The sequence below is a fragment of the Scyliorhinus torazame genome, chromosome 11 (assembly GCF_047496885.1).
Source record: "Scyliorhinus torazame isolate Kashiwa2021f chromosome 11, sScyTor2.1, whole genome shotgun sequence".
NCBI classification, from domain to species: Eukaryota; Metazoa; Chordata; class Chondrichthyes; order Carcharhiniformes; family Scyliorhinidae; genus Scyliorhinus; species Scyliorhinus torazame.
In genome coordinates, this window is record NC_092717.1 from 165,901,224 (window position 1) to 165,928,227 (window position 27,004).

At 47.6% G+C, this 27,004-nt stretch overlaps 1 protein-coding gene across 4 annotated transcripts in view; it reads right to left on the reverse strand.

Moving 5' to 3' along the window:
• The window catches only part of LOC140385628 (matrix metalloproteinase-16-like), a 374,928-nt gene that overhangs the window by 40,594 nt on the left and 307,330 nt on the right, over positions 1-27,004 (reverse strand). The window lies entirely within an intron of this gene.

Here is a 27,004-nt window from a genome sequence, read left to right on the forward strand (position 1 = left end):
TTATACCATCAAACATTGGTTCGTCTCGTGGAATATGTCAAAGATTACTAATCAGATTGTTGGTCAAGGCTTATTACGCTTCTGATTGGAAGTAAGAAAACAATATGGAATTTTCAAGGGGAATTTATTTCTGCTGCCAGAAGTAGCCAGAGCAGGGTCATTACTGAATGTTATGAAAAGCCCTCAAATATTGTGAAAGAATTTTCATTTTTATCACAACCCCATTCTGTTGGCAAAGCAGTTGCATGAGAAAACAATCTTTTAAAATATGCTGAACCAACAAGTTAGTCCTGCAGGTATAACTCCTGAGAAGATCAATTGGGGGGAAAAAACTATTACTGAAGATGGAAATAAATTCTTGTCACAGCTATGTGGAAATTGCTCTGGAACTGAAGAAGCCCACAGGAAAAACTGAATGCGCAGAGTATAAATTTAAAAAATACAAATATGTATAAAATGTGAAGAACTCGTCAACTCTGATTCAGTAGTTTAATGAAGCTTTGCATTTTAGCTGAAGCTCCTCCTGCATTCTTATTCTTTTCAGTTTAGGGTGGTTGTTTACAGACCACCCAGTCTCCAGACCACTCACGGCTGGAACAACCCGTTCACTAGTCACAGCTTCACTGTAACTCACATCAGTGAGACTGCAGCGGTTTCTGCTCCAAGGGGGTTTCTGAGTTGCTGAGCTCTTCACTTTTCCTTGACATCAGCGTAAATTGAATGTCTGACTGCTGCTGGTTAGCAGTTCCGCAAGGAATTTCCTGTCATTCTACCTGAGTTTGTTCATACACATTCCAGCTGATTTGTTATGCTGGGAGAGCACTGGTTTCCTGTCGCAGGGGGAAGAGCTGCAATAACTTTCAATTTTCTACTGCTCTTCCAGTACAGGACATTGCTCCAGTTGTGGATTAACGGCGGTTTTTTGTTTAATCGAACAGACAAGACAAAAATGTCCTAATAAACTAACCTGTAACTTAGTAACAGGCTGTACTTCTTAGCCTCTTAGCATTGGTGGATGAACATTATATCAAATCGTCTGTGTGGAGCTGCAGACCTATCCGCAGGCTAATGGCCATTAAATTGGATGACTGATGGGTGTAGCAAACAACTTTCAGTCTCAGTGAGGAAGCCTTGTTATGGAACGGATGCTGCCTAAAAAGAATAAACCCTTTCAACGGCAAATTTGAAAATGGAAAATATAAGTAGTCAATCTATGTAAATGCAAATGCTTGATAGAACACAATAAGTGCTGACTTTGGGCGCTTTTCAGTGCCGTTTTTTGCAATTTGTAGCAAAAGTGATTTATTGTGATATTACTAAATATACATATTAGTTAATTTTTGTGGAAAATGCACCAGTCCCTTTACTTTTATATTTATGAATATTAATTAATTGGAGGCATGTTGCCACGGGTTACTGTGCAGATGTGCGGTAAAGCTATTAGTGTAAAATTATACGATCGGAGTCTCAGCCTTTTGTTAATTGTGCACTGGCTCTGGAATATACATTCAACGCTCGTACATTAAAATGCTTTAATATCCCTATCAATAATAAGAATAATTGTGTTAACCTGCGTTGAGATGTTATTCTGTACAAGCATAAATTTAACAAAAATAACAGAGATTTATAAACAGTCATTGGTGTCACTTTTAGTCTCAACTTAACAACGCAGGATTTCAGGGGAGATGAAATTTATTCAGGTTTTATTTCAATAGTAAGGTATGATAAAGTCGCCATAGTCCCAGATGACCACAGGTCACCTTCCCTTTGAGGGGAAGAGCTGACTGGTGGTGATTTAACCTTAGGATCACCACACCTCAGGCGAGGGGCAAGGTTGAGAAGACAGGGCCTCTCATGAATAACTTCAGCCGGTAGGGGAATTGAACCCACGCTGTTGGCCTTGCTTTGCATCAACTGAGCTAAACCGGTCCCCCCAGGAGTATTAATTGGAGAAAATTAGTGGACAAAATGGACAAAAACAACTTATATTTATATAACACTGTCAAAATAATAAAACGTCTCAAGATGCTACACAGAGGAATTATAAAACAAAATATGACACTAAGCAACATGAGGAGTCATTAGGTCAGATGACCAAAAGCTTAGTCAAATAGGTAGGTTCAAGAAGTGTCTTTGAAGAGGAAACTGAGGTTGAGAAATACAGGTGAAGGGAGGGAATCCTGAGCTTAGGGGTCAGTGAGTGAAGGCATGACCATCAATGGTGAAGTGATTAAAATCAGCGATGCACTCGAGGCCAGAATTAGTTGAGCACAGACATTTCGGAGGGTTATGGAGCCAACCTGGCCCGAGCAAAATCCTGGACTTAGCTGTAGGTTCGGTCCACCACTGAGCACCTCCTCCTCGGCCTACCACTGAGCACCTCCTCCTCGGCCTGGCTGCAGTACTGGCAGTGACCACCAATTCTGGTGGCTCTGCCAGTACTACAGGGCTGCTGGCCTCTGATTGACCGGCAGCTCTATGAGTCGGGACAATCTCCAGTAGAGTGATGGAATTCTCACCTCACAATAATTAAAGGCTGTAAAGTTAAAGTAGACAAGCTGGCCACCTTGAAGTAGGCTTGCCCCTGATATTTACATTGGGGAGCCTACCCTCAGTATAGGGCAGCACGGTAGCATTGTGGATAGCACAATTGCTTCACAGCTCCAGGGTCCCAGGTTCGATTCCGGCTTGGGTCACTGTCTGTGCGGAGTCTGCACGTCCTCCCCGTGTGTGCGTGGGTTTCCTCCGGGTGCTCCGGTTTCCTCCCACAGTCCAAAGATGTGCAGGTTAGGTAGATTGGCCGTGATAAATTGCCCTTAGTGTCCAAAATTGCCCTTAGCGTTGGGTGGGGTTGCTGGGTTGTGGGGATAGGGTGGAGGTGTTGACCTTGGGTAGGGTGCTCTTTCCAAGAGCCGGTGCAGACTCAATGGGCCGTATGGCCTCCTTCCGCACTGTAAATTCTATGATAATCTATGATATGATCCGCCCCAATGTTTTCACTTGTTCCAGTTCAAGAGAACCTTCTTTACCTAAAAGAGTGCTAAGAATTTGGGTGTGGAAGGCAGCAATGTGGCACAGTGGTTAGCACTGCTGCCTCACGGCGCCGAGGTCCCAGGTTCGATCCCGGCCCTGGGTCACTGTCCGTGTGGAGTTTGCGCATTCTCCTGGTGTTTGCATGGGTTTCACCCCCATAATCCAAAGATGTGCAGGGTAGGTGGATTGGTCACGCTAAATTGCTCCTTAATTGGAAAAAATGAATTGGGGATACAAATTGTTTTTTAAAAAGAATGTGGGAGTAGTCAGGATGAATAGCAATGATGTATTTAAAGGGAAGTTAGATGAGCACATGCTGGATAAAGAAACAGGAGAATATGCTTTTAGGGATAGATGAAATAGGGTAGGAAGAGGCCTCATGTACAGCAGAGTCACCATTTGAGGAGAATGGCATGCTTCTGTGGTACAGGCAGTTTCTAGTGGGAAAAATATAAGTTTGGGTGTCCCTGTCCGCTGTGGAGTTTTGATTTCACCGTGCTTGTAGGGTTGCTTGGACAATTGCCCCGCCTAGATGTAAGCCTGATGAATCCTGAAGGTAAGACACTTGCTGCTGCTAGTGGGAGTGTGGGGGCATTGTATGGGCAAATGCCTCTAGTGGGAGGAGTTTGGGGGGCCACAGGAAGAAGTTACCTCTTCCCCACAGCTTTCCTTGGGTCACTGTCCATGTGGAGTTTGCACATTCTCCCAGTGTTTGCTTTGCCCTTCAGTTGTGGGTTTTCCTGAGGCTAGATAAACCTGGCTGGTCTAGGTTAAATCAGAGCCTGCCAGCCTCATTCAAATATTTTATGTATGTTCAAGGCTGAAAGAGACCGATTTTAATCAATCAGGGAGTCAAGGGTTATGAAGGTAAGGCGGGAAAGTGGAGTTGAGGATTATCATGTTAGATCAGCCATGATCTCATTGAATGGCGGAGCTGACTCAATGGGCCAAATGACTTACTTCTGTTCCTATGTCTTATCATCTATTTAATGGGGGGGGGGGGGGGTGAGTTGGCTGCCCTTCCTTTGTCTTTCTTCTGTTAACCACAAAGAGGGTGATTTAAGGTTGCTTGGAGATTTGTAAAGTTTTAATATCTCACCTGATTCAACATATACATTCTTGGGGGTTAAGTCAATCCGATTTAGTTTTGCAAGTAAAAAATGGATAATGGACACCGTCATGGGGCATATAAATTCAATATTCATATCGACATGGTGTATGCAAGTGAAATGTTTACTTTGTTCGTAAAATGGCAACAGAAATTGCCTTATGCGCAATACTTCCTTGGTTGCGCATTACTTCCTTGGTTAATGTTTATTGGCTCTCTGCTAAAATGGTCAGCCACCGGGGTGTGATCCAGCCACCGCTTTGTGCAGAGCGCAGAGCCGGGCATGACGGGTGAATCCCAGGATAGGCCCAAATTGAGTCTGACCCGATCTGGTTCACTCCCTCATTGGGCATGATCCAGATAATGATATTTAAATGAGCCATCAGGAGTCACCGGCCGCACCGACAAGGCCTCGACCAGGCGCCGATTAGTACTTGTCTCCACAAGCGGAAAGCAGTTGTGGTGGCCACACGAGGTCTCGCAGGCCATTGGAGCCGCCTGGGTGGTCAGGGACAGGGCTTCTCAGCATCCTGGTACTCCCCCGTTAGCACAGTTCTCTGTGAGTTCGACTCTTTGCTAACTTAAGTGTGGTTCCTCTGTGTGACTGAACCAGACTAGCTCTTAGCCACGTGCTGGAGGTGTGAGATTGTAACAACACACTTGACTGACTCTCTAGATGTTCATCAGTGGAAAGAGGCAGAGTGTGAGTGCCTTGTGTCTTTTATAGTCAGAACCAACCCCTGAGTGTCCTGCCTGCTTATTGGTCATGTCCTGTTCTCTATGTCTATTAGCTGCTTGTCTGTGCCTGCCTGTATATCATTATGCGTGTGTCTGCCTATCATGGCATCTCCCTTTCTTTTTTTGTTTGGATGACATATGTGAACGTATTTACAAGAATAGGCCAATATTAACCTATATACATGCAGTGGATGTGAACATATGTACATGTGAAAACAGCTGTCTAATGTGAGAACACAGAACAAAGCAAACAGAACAAATGTTCATAAGTCCAGTCTCTGTGGCTTGCATCTGATCCTGGTCGACCTCCGGAGAGGTGGTGGTGGGGACGACAGCGCCTTGATGGGCGGGGTTGAAGCCTGACTGGTGGCCTCGTGAGTCGAGGTATCAGGAGGTGGCAAAACAACAGAAGGAAACGGAGAAGAATGTGGTTGCGGGCAGGCAACTTTGCGCAGTGCCCATCTGTTTCGTCGCACAACAGAACCATCAGCCAGACGCACAACATACAAGCGGGGGGCAGCCTGTCGAACAACGACAGCTGGAGCTGACCAGCCTCCATCAGGGATCTTGACCCGAACAGTGTCTGATGGGGATAACCCGGGCAAATCGGTGGCATGAGCATCATAGCCCTGTTTTTGCCGGTCTCGGAGATGCTGCACCTTCTGCAGCACCGGGGGGTGATCCGTGATCCAGGTTGGGCAAGTGTATGGCTGGAAGTGTCGTTCGCAGGTCCCTATTCATCAGGAGTTGAGCCAGCGACATGCTAGTGGACAGTGGGGTCGCCCTGTACGCAAGCAGCGCAAGGTGAATGTCAGATGCAGAATCCATGGCCTTCAGATGAGCTGCTTCACTATGTGCACCCATTTCTCAACTGACTGAGGATAGTGTGGGCTGGAAGTGACGTGTTTGAACTGATACGACTGGGCAAACAGAGACCACTCATGGCTGCTGAAGCACGGGCCATTGTCACTCATGACAGTGAGTGAGATACCATGCCTGGAGAACGTCTCCTTACAGGCCTTGATGACGGTCCGAGATGTGAGGTCTGAGAGCTTCACCACTTCAGGGTAAGTGGAAAAATAATCAATGATTAACATGTAATCACGACCATTTGCATGAAAGAGGTCGATGCCAACCTTGGACCACGGAGAGGTTTCGATTTCATGCTGCTGAAGTGTCTCCTTACTCTGCGCTGGCTGGAAGTGTTGACAAGTCGCACAGTTAAGGACCATGTTCGAGATGTCCTGGCTGATCCCGGGCCAGTAGACAGCCTGCCTGGCTCTGCGTCTGCACTTTTCCACACCCAGATGGCCCTCATGGATTTGACGGAGCACCAAGCTCTGGAGACTGTGTGAAATTACAAACCGGTCCAGTTTGAGGAGGATACCATCAACCACCGTCAGGTAGTCCTTTACATTGAAAGATTAAGGGCATTGCCCTTTTTGCCAGCCATTGGCTAGGTGTTGCATAACACGCTGCAAGAGGGGGTCTTTGGCTGTCTCCTCACGGATACGAATCACCTTGTCTTCAGATGCCGGGAGGATGCTAGCACACAGCTGCACCTGTGACTCAACCTGTGACTCAATTTGCCGGATGACGTTCAGTGGTTCACGAGGCACAGTGATAGAGTGGGACAGTGTATTGGCAATGATTAGCTCCTTGCCAGGCGTGTAGACCAGGTCAAAGTTGTATCTTCTGAGTTTGAGGAGGATGCGCTGCAACCGAGCGTCATGTCATTAAGGTCCTTGTGGATAATGTGGACCAGGGGCCTGTGATCAGTCTCGACTGTGAATGTCGGCAGGCCTTAGACATAATCGTGAAACTTGAGAATGCCAGTGAGAAGGCCCAGGCATTCCTTCTTGATTTGTGCATAACTTTGTTCGGTGGGCATCATTGCCCTTGATGCGCAGGCAACCGGTGCCCAGGATGAGGTGTCATCACGTTGCAGCAGGACCGCACCGATGCCATCCTGGCTCGCATCTGTCGAGATTTTCGTTTCCCTGTCTGGGTCGAAAAATGCCAATACGGGTGCAGTGAAAAATGCCAATACGGGAGCTTGGATTTCAGCTCCAACCACTCTGCCTGATGGGCCGCCTTCCACTTGAAGGCCGTGGACTTCTTCACTAGGTTTTGTAGGGCCGTGGTGTGTGAGGCCATGTTTTGGGATGAAACTGCCCAGAAAATTGACCAAGCCCAGGAAGCGCAATATCGCCTTTTTGTCTTCCGCGACCTTCATGGCCGCGATGGCCTTGACCATGTCTGTGTCGGGGCACACGCCCCGCTGAGAGATGTGGTCTCCTAGGAACTTGAGTGTTGACATGCCAAAGCAACATTTGGCCTGTTCAGCTTCAGGCCATTGGCGTGGACACGGCGGAATACCTGCTGGAGACGGGAAACATGCTCCTCAGGGGTCGTGGACCATATGATGACTGTGGTAGTCGGTATTAGAGGTATTACAGTACCCTGTAATGCTGTAAGACCATTGGTGTAGGAGATATTCTTTTAATTGGTTAAGCCTGCCTGCTGGTTCCGTCCAGTAAGGCGGAGTATAAGAGCCCGTGTCTCCCCTGCAGCTGCCTTCTGTACCTGCGCTGCTGGGGGAAACATCTACTGTAATAAAGCCTTCAATTGTCTCCAATCTCACTTCTGGAGTTATTGATTGAGCATCAATTTATTACACTAGATTTTAAAGAATGGAGCTCAGAATCAAGCCGGTGTGTCAGCAACTCAGCCCCCACGCGGCAAACTCAGCGGCAACCTTCAAGTACTGGCTGGCGTGAATGGATATCTCAGGACGGCCACAATTATACCCATGGAGAACCAGAAAATGCAAGTTCTGCACTCGAGGGTGAGCCCAGAGATCTACACTCTCATCGAGGACGTGGACGATTTCGAGGCCGCAATGAATCTGCTGAAAGGACACTATATTCGCCCTGTAAACCAGGTCTACGCCCGACATCTACTAGCGACGAGGCTCCTGGTCTTGGGGAGGAACTGTAACTGCCCGCATGTTTCGGTCAGCGACCACACAGAACCTTTGATCCGGGAAGTATTTGTTGCAGGTACGCTGTCCTCCCACACGGGCCCTTGCTAGCTCCCTAGATGTGGCCTCCCGAAACGCCCACGCTTACGTCTCCGACCGCGCGGCAGTCACATGGGCAGCGTGGAACCCCCCCCCCCCTCGACCGACTCCGATGCATCCCCCATCTCCCCACAAGCTTGTGCAGTGAGACTGCCAGGCAACCCCGGGGGGCACCGCTGCTATCTTTGCGGGCAAGGCAAGCACCCACGACAGCGCTGTCCGGCCCGCTCATCCCTCTGCAAATGATGCGGCAAAAAGGGTCACTTCATGGCGGTATGCCAGGCCCGGGCGGTTGCTGCGGTCTCCGGAGGCAAAACAGGACCGCCTCCACAACCCTCTCCATGGGCCATGTGCGGCCAGCTGCCGCTGCCATCTTCCTCCTTCAGGGCCACGTGTGACCTCCGGGCGCCGCTCTCTTGTCTCTCGGACACCACATGTGATGGATCGGCGCCGCCATCTTGTGCACCCCCAGCAATGTGCGACCAGTGGGCGTCGCCATCTTGGCTGGACTCTCAGGACCCCGACTCGGATGACCACACACCGCCCGAGGAGAACATCCAACTTCTGCCACGATTAGCCTCAGTGACCCTGGATCAGTCTCGGCCCCGAACACTCTCGACTGCAACGACGACCGTGCTCATCAATGGGCATGAAACATCCTGTCTGATCGACTCTGGGAGCACGGAGAGCTTCATACTCCCCAACACGGTAAGGCGCTGTTCTCTCCCCTTTCACCCAGTTAACCAAAAAATCTCCCTGGCCTCCGGGTCTCATTCAGTGGAGATCAAGGGGTTCTGCATAGCGAACCTCACGGTCTAGGGAAGGGAGTTTAAAAATTACCGGCTCTACGTCCTTCCCCACCTCTGCGCTGCCATAGTCCTCGGGTTAGATTTTCACTGCAACCTCCAAAGCTTAACCTTTAAATTCGGCGGTCCTCTACCCCCCCTCACTGTCTGCAGCCTCGTGACCCTCAAGGTCGATCCGCCTTCCCCGTTTGCGAACCTCACCCCGGATTGCAAACCCGTCGCCACCAGGAGCAGACGGTACAGTGCCTAGGACCTTTATTAGGTCGGAGCTCCAGCGATTACTGAGGGAAGGTGGCATTGAGGCTAGCAACAGTCCCTGGAGAGCTCAAGTAGTGGTTGTAAAGACCGGGGAGAAGCATAGGATGGTCATCGATTATAGCCAGACCACCAACAGGTAAAAGCAGCTTGACGCGTACCCTCTCCCCCGCAAATCCGATCTGGTCAACAGGATCGCACAATACAAGGTCTTTTCCACGGTGGATCTAAAGTCTGCCTACCACCAGCTTCCCATCCGCCCTAGCGACCGCATATACACTGCTTTCGAAGCAGATGGGCGGCTCTACCACTTCCTAAGGGTTCCCTTCGTTTTCACTAATGGAGTCTCGGTCTTCCAACAAGAGATGGACCGAATTGGTTGACCGGTACGATTTGCAGGCCACGTTTCTGTACCTCGATAATATCACCATCTGCGGCCACGACCAGCAGGACCACAACACCAACCTCCGAAAATTCCTCCATACCGCAAAAATCCTTAATCTCACATATAACAAGGATAAATGCGTGTTCAGCACCGACCGTCTAGCCATCCTCGGCTACGTAGTGCATGATGGAGTTATAGGCCCAGACCCTGAACGCATGCGCTCCCTCATGGAGTTCCCCCTCCCTCACTGCTCCACAGCCCTGAAACACTGCCTGGGATTTTTCTCTTGTTATGCCCAGTGGGTCCCCAACTATGCGGACAAGGCCCGCCCTCTAATCCAATCCATGGTTTTCCCCCTGTCGACAGAGGCCCGCCAGGCCTTCAGCCGCATCAAAGCGGACATCGCAAAGGTCACAATGCACGCCATCGACGAGTCCTTCCCCTTGCAAGTCGAGAGCGAGGCATCCGACGTAGCTCTGGCGGCCACCCTCAACCAAGCGGGCAGACCCGTGGCCTTCTTCTCACGCACCCTCCACGCTTCAGAAATCCGCCATTCCTCAGTTGAAAAGGAGGGCCTGGCCATAGTAGAAGCTGTGCGGCATTGGAGGCATCTCCTCACTGACCAAGGGTCGGTGGCCTTCATGTTCGATAATGCACAGTGGGGCAAGATAAAGAACGACAAGATCTTAAGGTGGAGGATCGAACTCTCCACCTACAACAATGAGATCTTATATTGTCCCGGGAAGCTAAACAAGCCTCCTGATGCCCTATCCCGCGGCACATGTGCCAACGCACAAGTGGATCGCCTCCGAGCCCTCCACGAGGGCCTCTATCACCAGGGGGTCACTCGATTCTTCTATTTCATTAAAACCCGCAACCTGCCCTACTCCATCGAGGAGGTCAGGACAGCCACCAGGGGCTGCCAAATCTGCACGGAGTGCAAGCCGCACTTCTACAGGCCAGAGAAAGCGCACCTGATAAAGGCATCCCGTCCCTTTGAATGCCTCAGTATGCCACCGACCGCAACATGTACTTCCTGAACGTGATTGACGAGTACTCCCGGTTCCCATTCGCCATTCCCTGCCCCGACATGACCGCAGCCACCGTCATAAAAGCCCTCCACAGTATCTTTACGCTGTTCGGTTTCCCCGCCTACATACACAGCGATAGAGGGTCCTCCTTTATGAGCGACGAACTGTGTCAATCCCTGCTCAGCAAGGGCATTGCCTCGAGCAGGACGACCAGTTACAATCCCCGGGGAAACGGACAGGTAGAGAGGGTGAACGGAACGGTATGGAAGACCGTCCTACTGGCTCTACGGTCCAGGAATCTCCCAGTCTCCCGCTGGCAGGAGGTCCTCCTGGATGCCTTCCACTCCATCCGGTCGCTGCTTTCTACCACGACCAACCAAACACCTCACGAACGTCTCCTTGTCTTCCCTAGGAAGTCCTCCTCCGGGACCTCGCTCCCAACCTGGCTGGCAGCTCCTGGACCCATCCTGCTCCGCAAACACGTGCGGGCGCACAAGTCAGACCCATTGGTCGAGAGCGTCCATCTCCTCCACCCTAACCCTCAGTATGCCTACGTGGCGTACCCCGACGGCCGACAGGATATGGGACTTGGCGCCCGCTGGATTCCCACACACACCCCCACCACCAATCCCACCCTCCCTCCCACCACCGCACCCCACAGCCGCCCCCTTCCCAGGTGGATCGTCCTCCCATCGGTCCTGTCTAGGGGTGATGAAGCTGCCAAACCCACGCTCCCGGAGCCACAGATGCCCGGGCCGGCACCTGCATCACCACCGAAGCTACGACGATCGCAGAGGACGACCAGGGCCCCCTGGATCGATTAATTGCTTCATTCTGAACTGCAAATAAATTTTGTATATAGTTGCGATGTAACGAGGCAAAACCACTGTACTGATGTATACCGAGTACCTCCATAACCTTAACCTCTACCACTGTGTAATGCGAGGCCACCACCCCCGCCGGACTATTTTTTTAACAGGGGGTGAATGTGGCAGTCGGTATTAGAGGTATTACGGTACCCTGTAATGCTGTAAGACCATTGGTGTAGGAGGTACTTTTTTCATTGGTTAAACCTGCCTGCTGGTTCCGCCCAGTAAGACGGAGTATAAGAACCAGTGTCTCCCCAGCAGCTGCTTTCTGTACCTGCGCTGCTGGGGGAAACATCTAGTGTAATAAAGCCTTCAATTGTCTCCAATCTCGCTTCTGGAGTTATTGATCGAGCATCAATGACGTCGTCCACGTACACATGAACCCCTTCGATGCCCTCCATCATCTGCTCCATGATGCGATGAAACATCTCCGATGCTGAGACGATGTCGAACGGCATACGGTTTTAGCAGTACCTGCCAAACGGTGTGTTGAAGGTGCAGAGCCTTCTGCTGGACTCATCCAGCTGGATTTGCCAGAATCCATGTGACGCATCCAACTTCGTGCCATCTCACTGGTAAGTTCCTCCCGCTTCGGGATGGGGTAGTGTTTGCGCATTATATTCTGGTTGAGATCCTTGGGATCAATGCAGATGCGCAGGTCTCCAGAGGGTTTTTTAACCACCACCATCGAGCTGACCCAGTCAGTCGGTTCGGTTACCCTGGAAATGATCCCCTGCTGCTGCAGCTCCTTGAGCTGCTCCTTCAGGCGCTCCTTCAGCGGAGCCGGGACCCGGCGTGGTGCATGGACCACTGGCTTGGCATCAGGTCGCAGTAAGATCTTGTACCGATGTGGCAAAGTGCCCATCCCGTCAAACACATCTGGATACTGAGGGAGGATGTCATCAATGTCAGCTTGAAGATCCACGTTGGAGGATGTCGTTGAATAAACCCGCTGCACCAGGTTTAGCTTTTTGCAGGCACGTGCGCCCAGTAGGGATGCCCTGTCCGGCTTGACAATTTCAAACCTTAGCCGTGCACGGGGACTCTGGTTGGAGACGAGTAGATGGCAGGACCCCAGTGTCGTGATGGCATTACCGTTATAGTCCAGGCGCTGGCAGGCTGCTGGAAGGACCTTGGGGGCTTCTTAATATGTTTGAAGTCTGCCTGTGAGAGGAGGTTGGCAGAAGCACCTGTGTCCAGCTTGAACTGGATGGAGCATCGGTTGACCTGCATCATCGCACGCCATTCGTCCTCCGAATCCACAGCGAGAATGGACTGAATGCGAGATGAGTTAGGTGTGGCATGTCCACGTGTAGTAATGATGCCCACTCGGTAGGCGGATTCCAGGCATTCGTCCTCTGGATCCGTTGTACTGCCAGGATCAGAATCCTGTAATTGTCGTTGCACATTCTGGACGCGCCGTCGTCGGAATTCGGAGTGCTGGCCTCTGACTGGTGGTGCAGACCTGCACAAGGCTGCATAGTGTCCAGGCTTCCCGCAGTTTAAACATCGCCTGCCTCTTGCAGGGCTGTGTCCCTTTTGGTGGGTATTGTCACAGTTCGGGCATGTCATGACGTTGACGTCGTGACGCAGTGTACGTCGTCGCACATGCGCAGTGCGGTCGGCAGACGTCTGGACCTGTGCAATGTGGGTGTCGGTCGCTTCGCTATCCCGTTCGCATCGCGCATGCGTGGGGCTCAGGGAAAAGCACGCGAGATGGCCGCTGTTTTCAATGCTGAGGCGCTGCATCCGGGAGATGGCCTGCACACTCTCTGCCTCGTGGGAGGCAAGTTTCTCATTTTCAGCCGATTTGTATTGGGAATACAGATTTTTTGCTTGCTCATGCACTGTACATGTTTCAATTGCGACTGGCAGGGTCATATGCTTGATTTTTAAGAGCTGCTCTCTCAGAGGATCAGAGTGAACTCCAAACACGATTTGGTCTCTGATCATGGAGTCAGCAATATCACCAAAGTTGCAGGACAGCGCTTGCAGGCGGAGGTTAGTTAAGAAGGCATTAAAAGATTCATCTTTACCATGACGATGTTGTTTGAATATGTAGTGCTCAAAGATTTCACTGGTGTCCACTTCACAGTGATTATTGAACTTGTCCAGGATGGTCTGAAACTTTGTCTTGTCCTGGCCTTCGGTGAAGTTAAACAAGTTGAAGAGTTCGATGATCACCCGCTGTTGAGAAGAGAAGCGCGATCTTTCTTGCCTCAGACGCACCCTCGAGGTCTGAGTCTACGATGTACAGCAGAAACATTTGCTTGAATGTCCGCCAGTTGGCACTGAGATTGCCGGAGTCCTGAGCTGGTGAGGAGCTTGAATCTTCTCCATGGTTCATCAGTGGAAAGAGGCAGAGTGTGAGTGCCTCGTGTCTTTTATAGTTAGATCCCACCCCTGAGTGTCCTGCCTGCTTATTGGTCATGACCTGTTCTCTGTGTCCATACGCTGCTTGTCTGTGCCTGCCTGTATATCATTATGTGTGTGTCTGCATATCATGACACCGGCCAGGAAGCCAGTGATTAATTTTGTTGATCACTTTATGGTGAAATTAAATGTGGAGCAAAAAAGTTCCTAAATTGGCCCAGAAAGAATGAGGATAATGCCTCACGTAGTTGATATGCCACCTGAAGGTCCTCAAGAGCTGACCATCCCCCAGAGGGCAGCAGGGTCCCAAAAATGGACAAAGCCCCCTGACATCCCTCACTAGCCATGACATGCACCTGAGGAATTTCTAGCCTCCAGAAAACCAACAGGGACCTTGTTAGGGCGGCACGGTAGCACAGTGGTTTGCACTTTGCTTCACAGCTCCAGGTTCAATTCTCAGCTTGGCTCATTGTCAGTACCGAGTCTGCACGTTCTCCCAGTGTCTGTGTGGTTTCCTCCGGGTGCTCCGGTTTCCTCCCACAGTCCAAAGTTGTGCAGGTTAGATGGATTGGCCATGCTAAATTACCCTCAGTGTCCATAGGTGGGGTTACTGAGTTACAGGGACAGGGTGGAGGTGTGGGCTGGAGTGGGGTGCTCTTTCCAGGAGCTGGTGCAGATCTCAATGGGCCGAATGGCCTCCTTCTGTACTGTAAATTTTATGATTCTATTCTATGTTATCGTTAAAGAGGCACTAATGTCACTATGATTGCAGAACATCAAGTTCCAAAGAAATGCACCAACACTCTACGGATTTCTAAGGTAGAGCTTTGGCCAAGGACATGGCATGTCTGCAAGGACCCCTCTATTAATCCTCTCTCGATTCAAGATCCAGAAAAATACATCCTTTGTCCAAAACCAGGAGAAAACATTGGAGGTAGGGCACATGATCTCCCCAAGCTGCTAGAACCTGTAATATTGCCATGTGTAACTGAACCCATGCAGTCTACCATTTTACCATCTAACAGGTAGCAGCAGAAAGAACTCTGTCCAGGTAAATTGTCTGGCCCTCATCTACACTGTACCACTAGAACATCAGAACTCCTGTATCGGTGCCTGAAAGACTCATTCATCTCTGTGCGCATTCTTCCACTGTGAAAGTCCTTGCTTCTGGAAAGAAGCATCACCCTGCAACAGTTTCCTCCTGCTAACCTCTGAAAAAATACACCATTGGACCTTTGATTCTGGACTCTGAACTCACGTGAAACCATAACTCTTATTTGTATCGTGGTCGTACCCCTTTCTTTTCCTTATCCCTTATTTATTGTACAAGCGGAAAAGGGGGATTGTTGCTAAAACCCCCCATGTTTTGTGTGTATGGAAAATAAAGCGATCCTCTTATTTTACCTTATACCGAGTTTTCCCCAAGTCGGGGTTATCAATGAACGATCGGTTCACTCCCGACTGAAGGGTTGGGGAAAAAACACCACTGCTTATAAAGGGGGAAATCAAAAATCAAAAACACCGTTCTGTTTAAGGATGGGTCTCTAACAAATATATACTAATATATAAATGATATTTGTTTCAGATGAAGGGATGGTCTGATTGGTTGGTGTATAATAGTGTTTCCAGTTCTGGTCGCCTCATTATAGGAAGGATGTGAATGCTTTGGAGAGGGTACAGAGGAGATTTACCAGGATGCTGCCTGGAATGGAGGGCATGTCTTATGAAGAAAGATGGAGGGAGCTAGGGCTTTTCTCATTGGAGCGAAGAAGGAAGAGAAGTGACTTGATAGAGGTGCACAAGGTGATGAGAGGCATGGATAGAATGGATAGCCAGAGACTTTTCCCCAGGGCGGAAATGTCTGTCACGAGGGGACATAGTTTTAAGGTGATTGTGGGAAGGTATAGGGGAGATGTCAGAGGTAGGTTCTTTACACAGAGAGTGGTGGGTGCGTGGAATGCACTGCCAGCAGAGGTGGTGGAGTCTGAGTCATTAGGGGCATTTGAGCGACTCTTGAACAGGCACATGGACAGCAGTAAATTGAAGGTGTGTAGGTTAGGTTGACCTTAGATTAGGATAAATGATCGGCACAACATCGTGGGCCGAAGGGCATGTACTGTGTTGTACTGGTCTATGTTTTGTAATAATAAGGGTATTAACAAGGACGAATAGGCAATTTTCTTTCACGGAGACAAATTCAGAAGAAGGTAGCCGAATCTTAGAATTCAAACAAAATAAAAGGCAATTTTTTTAGAAACATTGGGTTGTGACGATGTAGAATGTACTGTGTCAGAAAAAAAACGATGCAAAATTATTTGAGGTATTTAAAGAGAAGCTAATTGCCTGGGAAGTGAGTGTATTAAAGGATTATGGAGAATAAAGAGTAAATGGAATTAGCTTCCATGACTAATAAAAATGACAGACTGAGTTTAGGGGCAGAATGGTCTGTAAACCTTTTGTTTCCTTTGAACTGTTATTTAAAATTGGGTTTGTATTAAATTCAATTTACTTCAAAATCCAGTTAAAGCTCCATGTGGACATTTATGCAAATTTTATAGTGTCATTTTATTATTTTACTGGCTACCTTAAGTGTAATATTACAGTCCCAATTTTAAGATTACTCAGCCAATGCAATCAGAGAAATTTGGGGTCAGGGGTCCAATTTATACCTGGTCCGAATTTCAAGCCAAAGCAGTGTAACAAACAGATGGGCCTAAAATTGGTGTCTGACTCAAACCCACACCATCCTTATCAGATGGGTTATGTTGAAATTGGAATTTTTATTCGGCTCATTCATAGAACTTGGGCTCCAAGTGGGAACCCTGCTTGAAGGAACCGGTGGTTGGAGAATCTGAGTTACTGAGCCATAGCTGACACAAGGTTGCAATCAGAGTCCAATTGCCACTCCCTACTTAATTACCTTTGTGATTTTCTTCCACACCTGTCTCGCCCTTCCTTCTGACTCAGGCCAGGTGTGATCCAGGCAGTGCAGCGTTCCGCGAGGCCCACCGTCAACAGTACAACTTTGTCAAAGTGAAGTAGGACCCTTTTTTGCAGCACTAGCTGCCATAAACCAGGATAGCTAAAGGTATCTCGCTGTCTGCAATCTCACAATAGCAGCTTCCCACCTCAGCTGGTACGGGTGCCAATCACTGAGTGCTAGAGGCCTCCAGTGTCGACAGCCTGACCTCCATTCCTGATTGGATGACGAACCAGTTCTCTGGCTTTAACTGGCTGACACGCTGAAAATTGCAGTGGTGGGTGTAAAGCACGCCTTGGGGGATTGGGATCTGGAACTAGCCTCCATATCTGGTTCAAAGAACAAAGAACAAAGAAATGTACAGCACAGGAACAGGCCCTTCGGCCCTCCAAGCCCGTGCCGACCATGCTGCCCGACTAAACTACAATCTTCTACACTTCCTGGGTCCGTATCCCTCTATTCCCATCCTATTCATGTATTTGTCAAGATGCCTCTTAAATGTCACTATCGTCCCTGCTTCCACCACCTCCTCCGGTAGCGAGTTCCAGGCACCCACTACCCTCTGCGTAAAAAACTTGCCTCGTACATCTACTCTAAACCTTGCCCCTCTCATCTTAAACCTATGCCCCCTAGTAATTGACCCCTCTACCCCGGGGAAAAGCCTCTGACTATCCACTCTGTCTATGCCCCATATAATTTTGTAGACCTCTATCAGGTCGCCCCTCAACCTCCTTCGTTACAGTGAGAACAAACTGAGTTTATTCAACCGCTCCTGATAGCTAATGCCCTCCATACCAGGCAACATTCTGGTAAATCTCTTCTGCACCCTCTCTAAAGCCTCCACATCCTTCTGGTAGTGTGGCGACCAGAATTGAACACTATACTCCAAGTGTGGCCTAACTAAGGTTCTATACAGCTGCAACATGACTTGCCAATTCTTATACTCAATGCCGCGGCCAATGAAGGCAAGCATGCCGTATGCCTTCTTGACTACCTTCTCCACCTGTGTTGCCCCTTTCAGTGACCTGTGGACCTGTACTCCTAGACCTCTTTGACTTTCAATACTCTTGAGGGTTCTACCAGTCACTGTATATTCCCTACCTGCATTAGACCTTCCAAAATGCATTACCTCACATTTTTCCGGATTAAACTCCATCTGCCATCTCTCCGCCCAAGTCTCCAAACAATCTAAATCCTGCTGTATCCTCTGACAGTCCTCATCGCTATCCGCAATTCCACCAACCTTTGTGTCGTCTGCAAACTTACTAATCAGACCAGTTCCTGATTCCAAATTAAAAACTCAGCCCCTGGTTTCTGCCTCTTCCAAATTTTGGGTGGATTTTGTTTTGGATCACTTATGTTCAGGGCAGAAATAGGTCAGAGCTGTAGGTTAATAAGGGTCAAATGATGTAATTACACACATCATCTCTCTCCCCACCCCACCCTGCCCCTTCCACATGACGAATGTGATATAAAATAGTTACTTTAGAGATACTAGTTAATATAATGTAGAAATAAGCCACTTTGATTCTGGCAGATAGAGACAAAGGGATTGAGACCGCATGGAAAAAGCAGGAAGAGGTGTGTCTATGAGAGTGATGCTGCATTGATAGGGGCCAGAGAAAGGGATTGGAAGTGAGCCAATCAGAATAGATCAAACAGGTCAGGAGGGATATAGGCTGACCTATGGGCGTCGAGTATGTGAAACTTGATACCATTTGAATTGATTTGCAGAGATCCCTTTGTCTCTTTGTTCATTCGCTTTCTGGAGTGTAGGAGGCTGGATGTCTCTTATGTTTCTGTAAGATGAATCAAGCTTGCAAGCTAAATAAATAACTTCTTTTTACGTGCAAATCCATCTCAACTTTTATTGAGGCCAGACTGACGGAGAAAGAAATTTGGGAATCAACATTTGGTGCCGAAAACCGGGATTTCTCAGGGCGATCCTGATCCAACTGCGAAATCGGAATTAGACTGATTATGAACAGGAGGATGGGGAACAAAGGGCCCTCAATATAGAACTGGAAAACGGCCGCGCATTGATTGTTCCCCTCTTCTTATCGTCTGATTAGTCTGGTCACTCGCGGTTGGCACAGAAAGACCGCCTCGACGAAATCACAGGTCAGTCTGGGGATTAGCATTTTAATTGATGGGACTTTATTTGTGAGTTAATTCGGCAGGGGTAGGCTGTATTGTTGATGTAACATTTAAAATATAAATGGTTCAACTTTATTTGTGAGTTAATTCGGCTGGGGTAGGCTGTATTGTTGATGTAACATTTAAAATATAAATGGTTCAACTTTATTTGTGAGTTAATTCAGTTGGGTTACGTTATGAGAGGTAGATGTAACATTTGAAATTGAAAATGGTTCACCTCTATATGTCTGTGTGTTAAAAATATAGTTGATTAAGCTAAAATTGTCTCCTTGGACTGTATTGGCGAAAAACGCAGTTCCGAGGGCGAGTTGAGATTGTGGGGAATGCTGCAGATTGGTTGAAGCAGAAGTCTCTCAAAGGGTTAACAGCAGCAGGCGAAGTCATGCCAGACAGTGCTTCTCACTCAGGCCTTGAGATAACAGCGCCAGTCGCTAGTGTAATCGGATACCTTTCCTTTGAGTCAGTGAACTCCAGCAAAGTTACGTTTTGAATTAATTAAAGGAAACCAGTGGGTTTCTCCACCTCTTTGATAAAAGTTATTATTTTCGAAAGCAATTGATTGAAATTGCCAGAATCTTAAGTTTTACTTACTTGAAATAAGGTTTATCTCATTTTATCTGGAGATTAATAGAAACTTAAAGAAGATCATGGACACCATTTTAAAAAGTGTCAATCTGGAGATGATAGTTGATTTTGCTAATACTTATGTGTATGTAAAAGAAAAAAAACTTGTTAAAAGAAAAATTGTTAAGATAAAGAAATAATTAAGTTGTAAATGTTATACAAGTTTGTGTTAAGCAAATTGTAAATTTAGTTCTGAGTTGAGATCAGAGCTAAGCTTGCAAGTTGCAGTAATTCAATTTGAATTTTCAAACATTTTTAAGTTTAAAAAAAAAAGGAGCAAATAGAGAAAAGAAGGACACAGATCTTGAATGCGTTGAATAGCACATTTCAAAGGCCCATAAATCTTTCTGTTATCTTAGACCTAAAACCTAGGAAGACTGAAGAGCCAGAGGAAGTTCTGGAGCGTTTTAATGAAATCTACCGGGGGCAGTCAGGCGATTTGCTGTATCAAAATGGTCAGAATTCCCCTCAATACTGTGCTATGTTAATGCATTGCCTACCACCTTCTGTGGTTACTGCTGTGAAATGTAATAACATGAATTGGACAGAGAACGACCCTTCCCAGATGGCAAGGGCAGTCAGATTTTACTGGAAGGAGGGTGTAGGCCAAGAAGGAGGCTCAGTTACAAAGGTCAAGGACTGAGTATGTAATGAAAAAGGATGATCTGCGACCCCAACAAGCGGCAGAAATGGTAGTTTACCAGCAGAAGCCCCAATATAGTGACTTTGGGTGGGTGGATCAGCGAAGAGGAGGATGAGACAACAGTGCTATATTTCTATCACCCCCCAGTGGTGGACGTTAGACGTTAAACAGTCACTGCATCACGTTACCCTGGCCTATGACAGAACTGGACGAAACAGGGAGTTGGAGGACAAATACAGGCCATTACTTGAGACCGAATGGCCAGTCAAGGTTACAGCCACAGTCACGGGAAAAGAAGGTACAGCCGATTTTGTTACAATATCACCACATTTATGGCCACAGTCAGCTTCGGTAAGCCCTCATATTACACGTCAGGTCCATGACCAGTACCATGCCAGGGATATGGGGCGAATGGTCAGGAGGGCAGTGGATCATTAAGATCCAACAGACTACGCACTTCAAGTCATGCCGGACGGCACTACCATAAAATATTTTGAGGTCCCTGAAACGATTAACACTCGACTGCAGCATCACAGGGGACATGATGTGTTGGAATATGTCAATCCACAGGTCTGGGCGGAATACCCATCACAAGTGGGAAAGACGAATGTTACACCTATTAAGGTGATGATTAAGGATCATGTAAAGCTACCTTCCATTCGACAATACCCCCTGAAATCTCAAGCTGCTCCATCAATAGATAAATTAATTCAAGAGCTGTTGAAACAGGGTATTTTGGTCCCTTGCCAATCAGAATGTAACACCCCCATACTTGCTGTGCCTAAACCAGCCAAACCAGACCAGTACCGATTAGTACAGGATTTACGTTCAATCAATGCCATCGCATAGCCATTACATGCTCTCACCCTCCAACAGGATATTACGGTGTATAGCTCCCACTCGGTCATCGCACTACTGAGGCAACTGCAGACTCAGCATCTTACCGCAGCTCGTCAGAATAGGTATGAGATATACCTTTTGAACAATCCACGTCTGACATTTAAATACTGTACCACTATCAATCCAGCCTGTTTTCTTAGCGGTCCCCCTGTCCATGAAGACGCACCTGGCCACGACTGTTTAGCCTTGATTCAGGAAACTACCACAATAAGGGACGATCTGAGTGATATTCCCTTAGAACAACCTGACATGATTATGTATGTTGATGGCAGTGCATTAGTAAGCCCCACTGGCCGGAGACTGTCCGGTTATGCAATCGTAGATCAGGATGGTCTGATTTTAGAAGCGGCAGCTTTCCAGACCCCTTACTCAGCACAACAAGCCGAACTTTTTGCCCTCACCCGTGCATGTATACTTGGGGGAGATCGCCGGGTAAATATCTACACTGACTCCCGATATGCTTTCGGGGTAGTTCATGACTTCGGACAACTCTGGAAGAATAGGGGATTCCTTACCTCGGCCGGCATGGAAATATCCAACCGGGGTTTAGTTAATGACCTACTGCAGGCCCTCCTTATGCCAGCGCAGATTTCCGTTATTAAATGCGCTGCCCACACGAATGGTACAACCCCAGTTGACGTTGGTAATGAACGAGCAGATCGTGCAGCGCGAACAGCCGCGCAAATTCAGCAAGTGATGGTGCCTAAGATGTTAAGTCAGACTAAACAATCTACTATAAATATGTCTGCTTCTGACAAGTCAATGCCAACCATCCAAGACGTCATAAGGTTACAGGAGGACGCTCCTGAGAGTGATAAACAAATGTGGAAACGGTTAGGTTGTACATATGATTCTGTTTCCTCTTCATGGACCACGCCTGCACATCAGACTTGTATGTCTGATGTGCTGGCTTTATGGGTCATTGAATGTGTACACTTTGCAACTCATTGTGGGGCTCGAGGGACTAGTGATTTGTTGCTGGACACTTGGTGGAACCCTAAAATGCAGGGGTTGGCCCAAAGTATCAGTAATCGGTGTTTGATTTGTCAGCAATATAACACCGGAAAAAGTATCCCTTGTGGGAAGGGGCAAACCCCGTTGCCCAGTGGTCCCTTTGAGACGCTCCAAATGGATTACATTGAGTTGGAAAGGTGTCAATGTTACAAATATGTTTTGGTCATTGTGGATGTGTTCAGCAGATGGGTTGAGGTGTATCCGACTATCGATAATAAAGCTGCTACTGTGGTTAAAGTCTTGATGAGGGAAATCATTCCCCGGTACAGTATACCAGCTCAGTTAAGTTCTGATAATGGGCCTCATTTTATTGGACAAATTAACAAGGAGTTTTGCTCCCAGTTGGGCATGCGCCAGCAGTTACACTGTGCTTACAGACCGCAGGCGGCCGGGTTGGTTGAGAGACACAATCAGACCCTCAAAACTAAATTGGCTAAATTAAGAGCAGACACGGGACTGACATGGCTTAAGTTGCTCCCCGTTGCCCTCTTCCAGCTGCGGGTTACACCTGCGGGACCGGCCCGGCTCTCTCCCGCCGAGATTCTTTATGGCAGGCCTCTTAGAACTCCCTGGAGCTTGCAGGTTCCCAGACTGGTTCAGTTTCATCAGATGACTGAAGAAATGACCACCTATGTTCTAGCCCTCACGCAAGTGCTCAAGGAACTCCATGGCCAAGTCCGCGCGGCTCACCAGCCATTGCCCCCAGTACCTAGCTCACTTTCAGTCCAGCCCGGTAGTTATGTCATAGTCAAAAATTGGACTAGGAAGGGGTCGGAGCCGCGATGGGACGGGCCCTTCCAAGTTCTCCTTACCACCCCCACAGCAGTTAAAGTGGAGGGGCGAAGTGCTTGGGTCCACCTACATCACTGTAAATTGAGTCCATCTCCACTACTGTAAAAGGTCTGATACTAACCTGCCTCCCTTCTCCAGTGCTATTTTACAGGTGTGGAGCATGATGGAGTGGCTACGCATCGTCTGTCTGATATTTGGCCTCACTTCGCTTGGCGTGTTATTGGCGATGGACATGGAAAAGGGGAATATTATGTATCTGTGTAGCCTCAACCAATCTACAAGGATACATCACCTATGCAAAGGTGATGTTCTTCGCTGCCCCCATATACGAGGACATGGTATCGACTCATGGAAGGTCATCAAAGTTAAGGAGAATGCAGGAGTCATGAAGCAGTTGCACCGGTCCCGGCGATGGGAAGGGAACATTATATGGACATTGCCTTGTTTTTGGAATACATGTAAAATTGATTTTGGATGTGTTAAGAGTGGTACAATAAAGGTAAAATCAGGCTGTCAGAAGAGTGTAGGAAGAGGCTATGAGAAAGAGAAAGGGACTAGAGAGAGGATGGGGCGTATGAGAAGGAAAGTACAGCTAGAACGTAGGTTACCGGGAGATACACTTAAGTTAATTAAAGGCCAAACTGAGGAAAACCCGGGTAGTAGTCAGTGATCGGAATTATTTTATTTGCGGCCTTACCATCTTGGGAAATGAAACCTTGGGAGCCCTCGGGGCAATAACTAAGGAGTTGTCTCAGCTACGGTTGTTTGCAATGCAGAACCGGTATGCTCTTGACTATCTTCTGGCCCGTGAGGGTGGGGTATGCGCCATAGTACAGGGCAAGTGTATCATGGGAGTTCAGGACTTGAGCGCTAACATCACTAAATTTATGGATCGCATACGGGATCACTTGGACGGGATGCAGGATCCTGGCTCTTGGGGTAACTGGGGATTTGGAGGATGGAAGGACTGGTTGATAAATATGGCCATGTATCTAGTGGTAGCTATCGGCTGCATCTTTGTGGGCCTGGCCATCCTTAAATGTGTGATGGGTAGAATGCGGGGTGCACTGGATCAGATCACCGCCCCAATCACCGAAAAAAAAAATTTAACTGTTAAAATCCATGAGGGTGAGGCAGATGAAGGGGGGCTAAGACAGGAATTGGAAATGCAGCGACGGATCTTTTTAGATGAGGAACCGTAGCTATGGATTGGGTAGTTCGGTTATCATGGAATGATAAAAGGAGGGAATGACGAATGTGATATAAAATAGTTACTTTAGAGATACTAGTTAATGTAATGTAGAAATAAGCCACTTTGATTCTGGCAGATAGAGACAAAGGGATTGAGACCGCATGGAAAAAGCAGGAAGAGGTGTGTCTATGAGAGTGATGCTGCATTGATAGGGGCCAGAGAAAGGGATTGGAAGTGAGCCAATCAGAATAGATCAAACAGGTCAGGAGGGATATAGGCTGACCTATGGGCGTCGAGTATGTGAAACTTGATACCATTTGAATTGATTTGCAGAGATCCCTTTGTCTCTTTGTTCATTCGCTTTCTGGAGTGTAAGAGGCTGGATGTCTCTTATGTTTCTGTAAGATGAATCAAGCTTGCAAGCTAAATAAATAACTTCTTTTTACGTGCAAATCAATCTCAACTTTTATTGAGGCCAGACTGACGGAGAAAGAAATTTGGGAATCAACACACAAAGCTCTTTTCATCTCTGCATAACTAGAGACGAGCAATTTTGAGTGATCATTATTAGCATCATCAGCTGTAGTCAAAGAAAGCCAGATGCAGAATGTCAGATTCATGCCCCTCCCTCCCGTCCCATGCCCTAGGGTGACTTATTTAATTGATGCTTCAAAAACCTTAAATTTAGGGCCTGATTTCCACGAAGTTAGGCCAACTTCAGAGACTTATAAAAATAGCGTATGGGACCTGATGCGGAAGTTAAGTCCCCATTTTTCAGATTTTTGCTGGAAGGGGAAGGGCTGACAACAAACCGAACAAGCTTTCAGTGTTCCAAGGGTCTTTACCAGCAGTGTGCAAATCACAAATTAATGGAGGAGGCATCAATGCTCATGGTGAATGGATGAGATCTATTTATACGTCATGATGCAACATTATTTCATCCCCAGCCCTTCAAACATAAAAAGACTATGCTGCAGCTGTTAGCCACATTAAAAATACCTGCTGCTGGAGCGCATTAACAGGCCATCTGGTGTAGCTGAGAACAAAACATAAGTCATCAGTTCCTGCAGTTTCAATCAACTTCATTGTTGTAATTTCCCCCAATGTTGCTCATGAGACACATCAACTCCTTACTCCCAGAATTTCTTGATCAATTGCAATTTGCATACTGCCACAACTGGCCTACAGCAGATGCCCTGGCCCTACACTCATCCCTGGAGCATCTCGACAACAAGGAGTCCTACGTCGCAGTCCTATTCCTTGAATACAGCTCCACCTTCAACAACCATAATCGCAGCCTAGCACATATCCAAACTACAAAAGTTAGGACTTGGCTCCTCCTTCTGCAACTTGATCCTCGCCTTCCTCAGCCATGACCACAATCAGTAAGGATAAACAAGGGCCCTCCTCCATGATAGTCCTCAATACCAGGGCCCCTCATGGCTGCGTAATTAGCTCCCTACTATATTGCCTATACACACAAGTCTGTGTGGCAATATTTGGTTGCAACTCCATCTGCAAGTTTGTAATGACACGACCGTAGTGGGTCGGATCTCAAACAACGATGAGTCAGAGTACAGGAGGGAGATAGAGAACCTAGTGGTATGGTGCAACAACAACCTCTCCCTCAATGTCAGCAAAACTAAGGAGCTGGGCATTGACTTCAGGAAGCGAAGCGTTATACACACCCGTGTCTGCATCAATGGTGCCGAGGTAGAGATGGTTGACAGCTTCAAGGTGTACACATCACCAACAATCTGTCTTGGTCAACCCATGTTGATGCTATGACCAAGAAAGCACAACAATGCCTATGCTTCCTCAGGAAACTAAGGAAATTCGGCATGCCCACATTGACTCTTACCAACTTTTACAGATGCACCATAGAAAGCATCCTATCAGGCTGCATCACAGCCTGGTATGGCAACTGCTCAGCCCAAGACCCTAAGAAACTACAGAGAGTTGTGAACACAGCCCAGTCCATCATGCAAAACCGCCTCCCATCTATTGACTCTATCTATATTTCCCGCTGCCTTGGGAAAGCGGTCAGCATAATCAAAGACCCCTCCCGTCTGGGGTATTCTTTCTTCCATCAGGCAGAAGCTACAGAAATTGGAGAACACACACTGAAAGATTCAAAAACAACTCTTCCCTGCTGCCCAGATTTCTAAATGGCCCTCTTATGGAATCAACTGATATCTCCAGGCGTCCTCTTTACTGTGTAGCACTATACTCCGTATGCTTCACCTGATGTCTATGTCTATCTATTTACTGTATTTATTGTATGCCTTATGTTTTTCATGTGTGGTACGATCTGCCTCGACTGTACGCAGAACAAAACTTTTCACTGTACCTTGGTGCCGTGACAAATTTAAATAGATCTGAGCCTATTATGAATTCTTGGCTATGTTTCAAAAGTTCTTATCTAAGTGTGAAGGATTGGGCAGTTTATATTTTGATTGACAGTCTTAAGAGGGCATTAAAGGATTAGCTCTCTTTGATGTGGTTAATGAATAGAAGTTTCTTTGTTTCAATAAAACTTGAGTGGAAAACCTTTGAGTGGGTTTCATGAATGCGAGTCTTTTTTTCCAGGATGAGTTAGCGATTTCTTCGATTGGTAGAAGTTTTTTTTTCCACTTCCACATGGTTCCAGAGGTCTGCCCATCATTGGTACTGCATGAATGGCTATGGTTGAGACTTGGAGGGAACAAATGGGGAAATGGAAGTGGCATGGGGAATTTGAGGAGGCATGGAGTTATGAGGTTGTATGAATGTGGAATGGGATCTATGAGGAGTCATGTGGGATATGTGGGGGCGAGAGGTGAGGGATGTAGGGACTAACATCCCTTTATACAAATGGGCCGAAGTCACAGAGAACCAGTCCCGTCTTGGCATTTGCTCCCCTCCAAGGCTGCCTCAAAACTGGCTCCAGAGGCTCTATTACATTCCTGCTCCTCTTGAATTAAAAATTGTGCATGCTGGGGACTTTTCCAAGCAGACAAATTTGCTGAATGGGGAGCTTTGC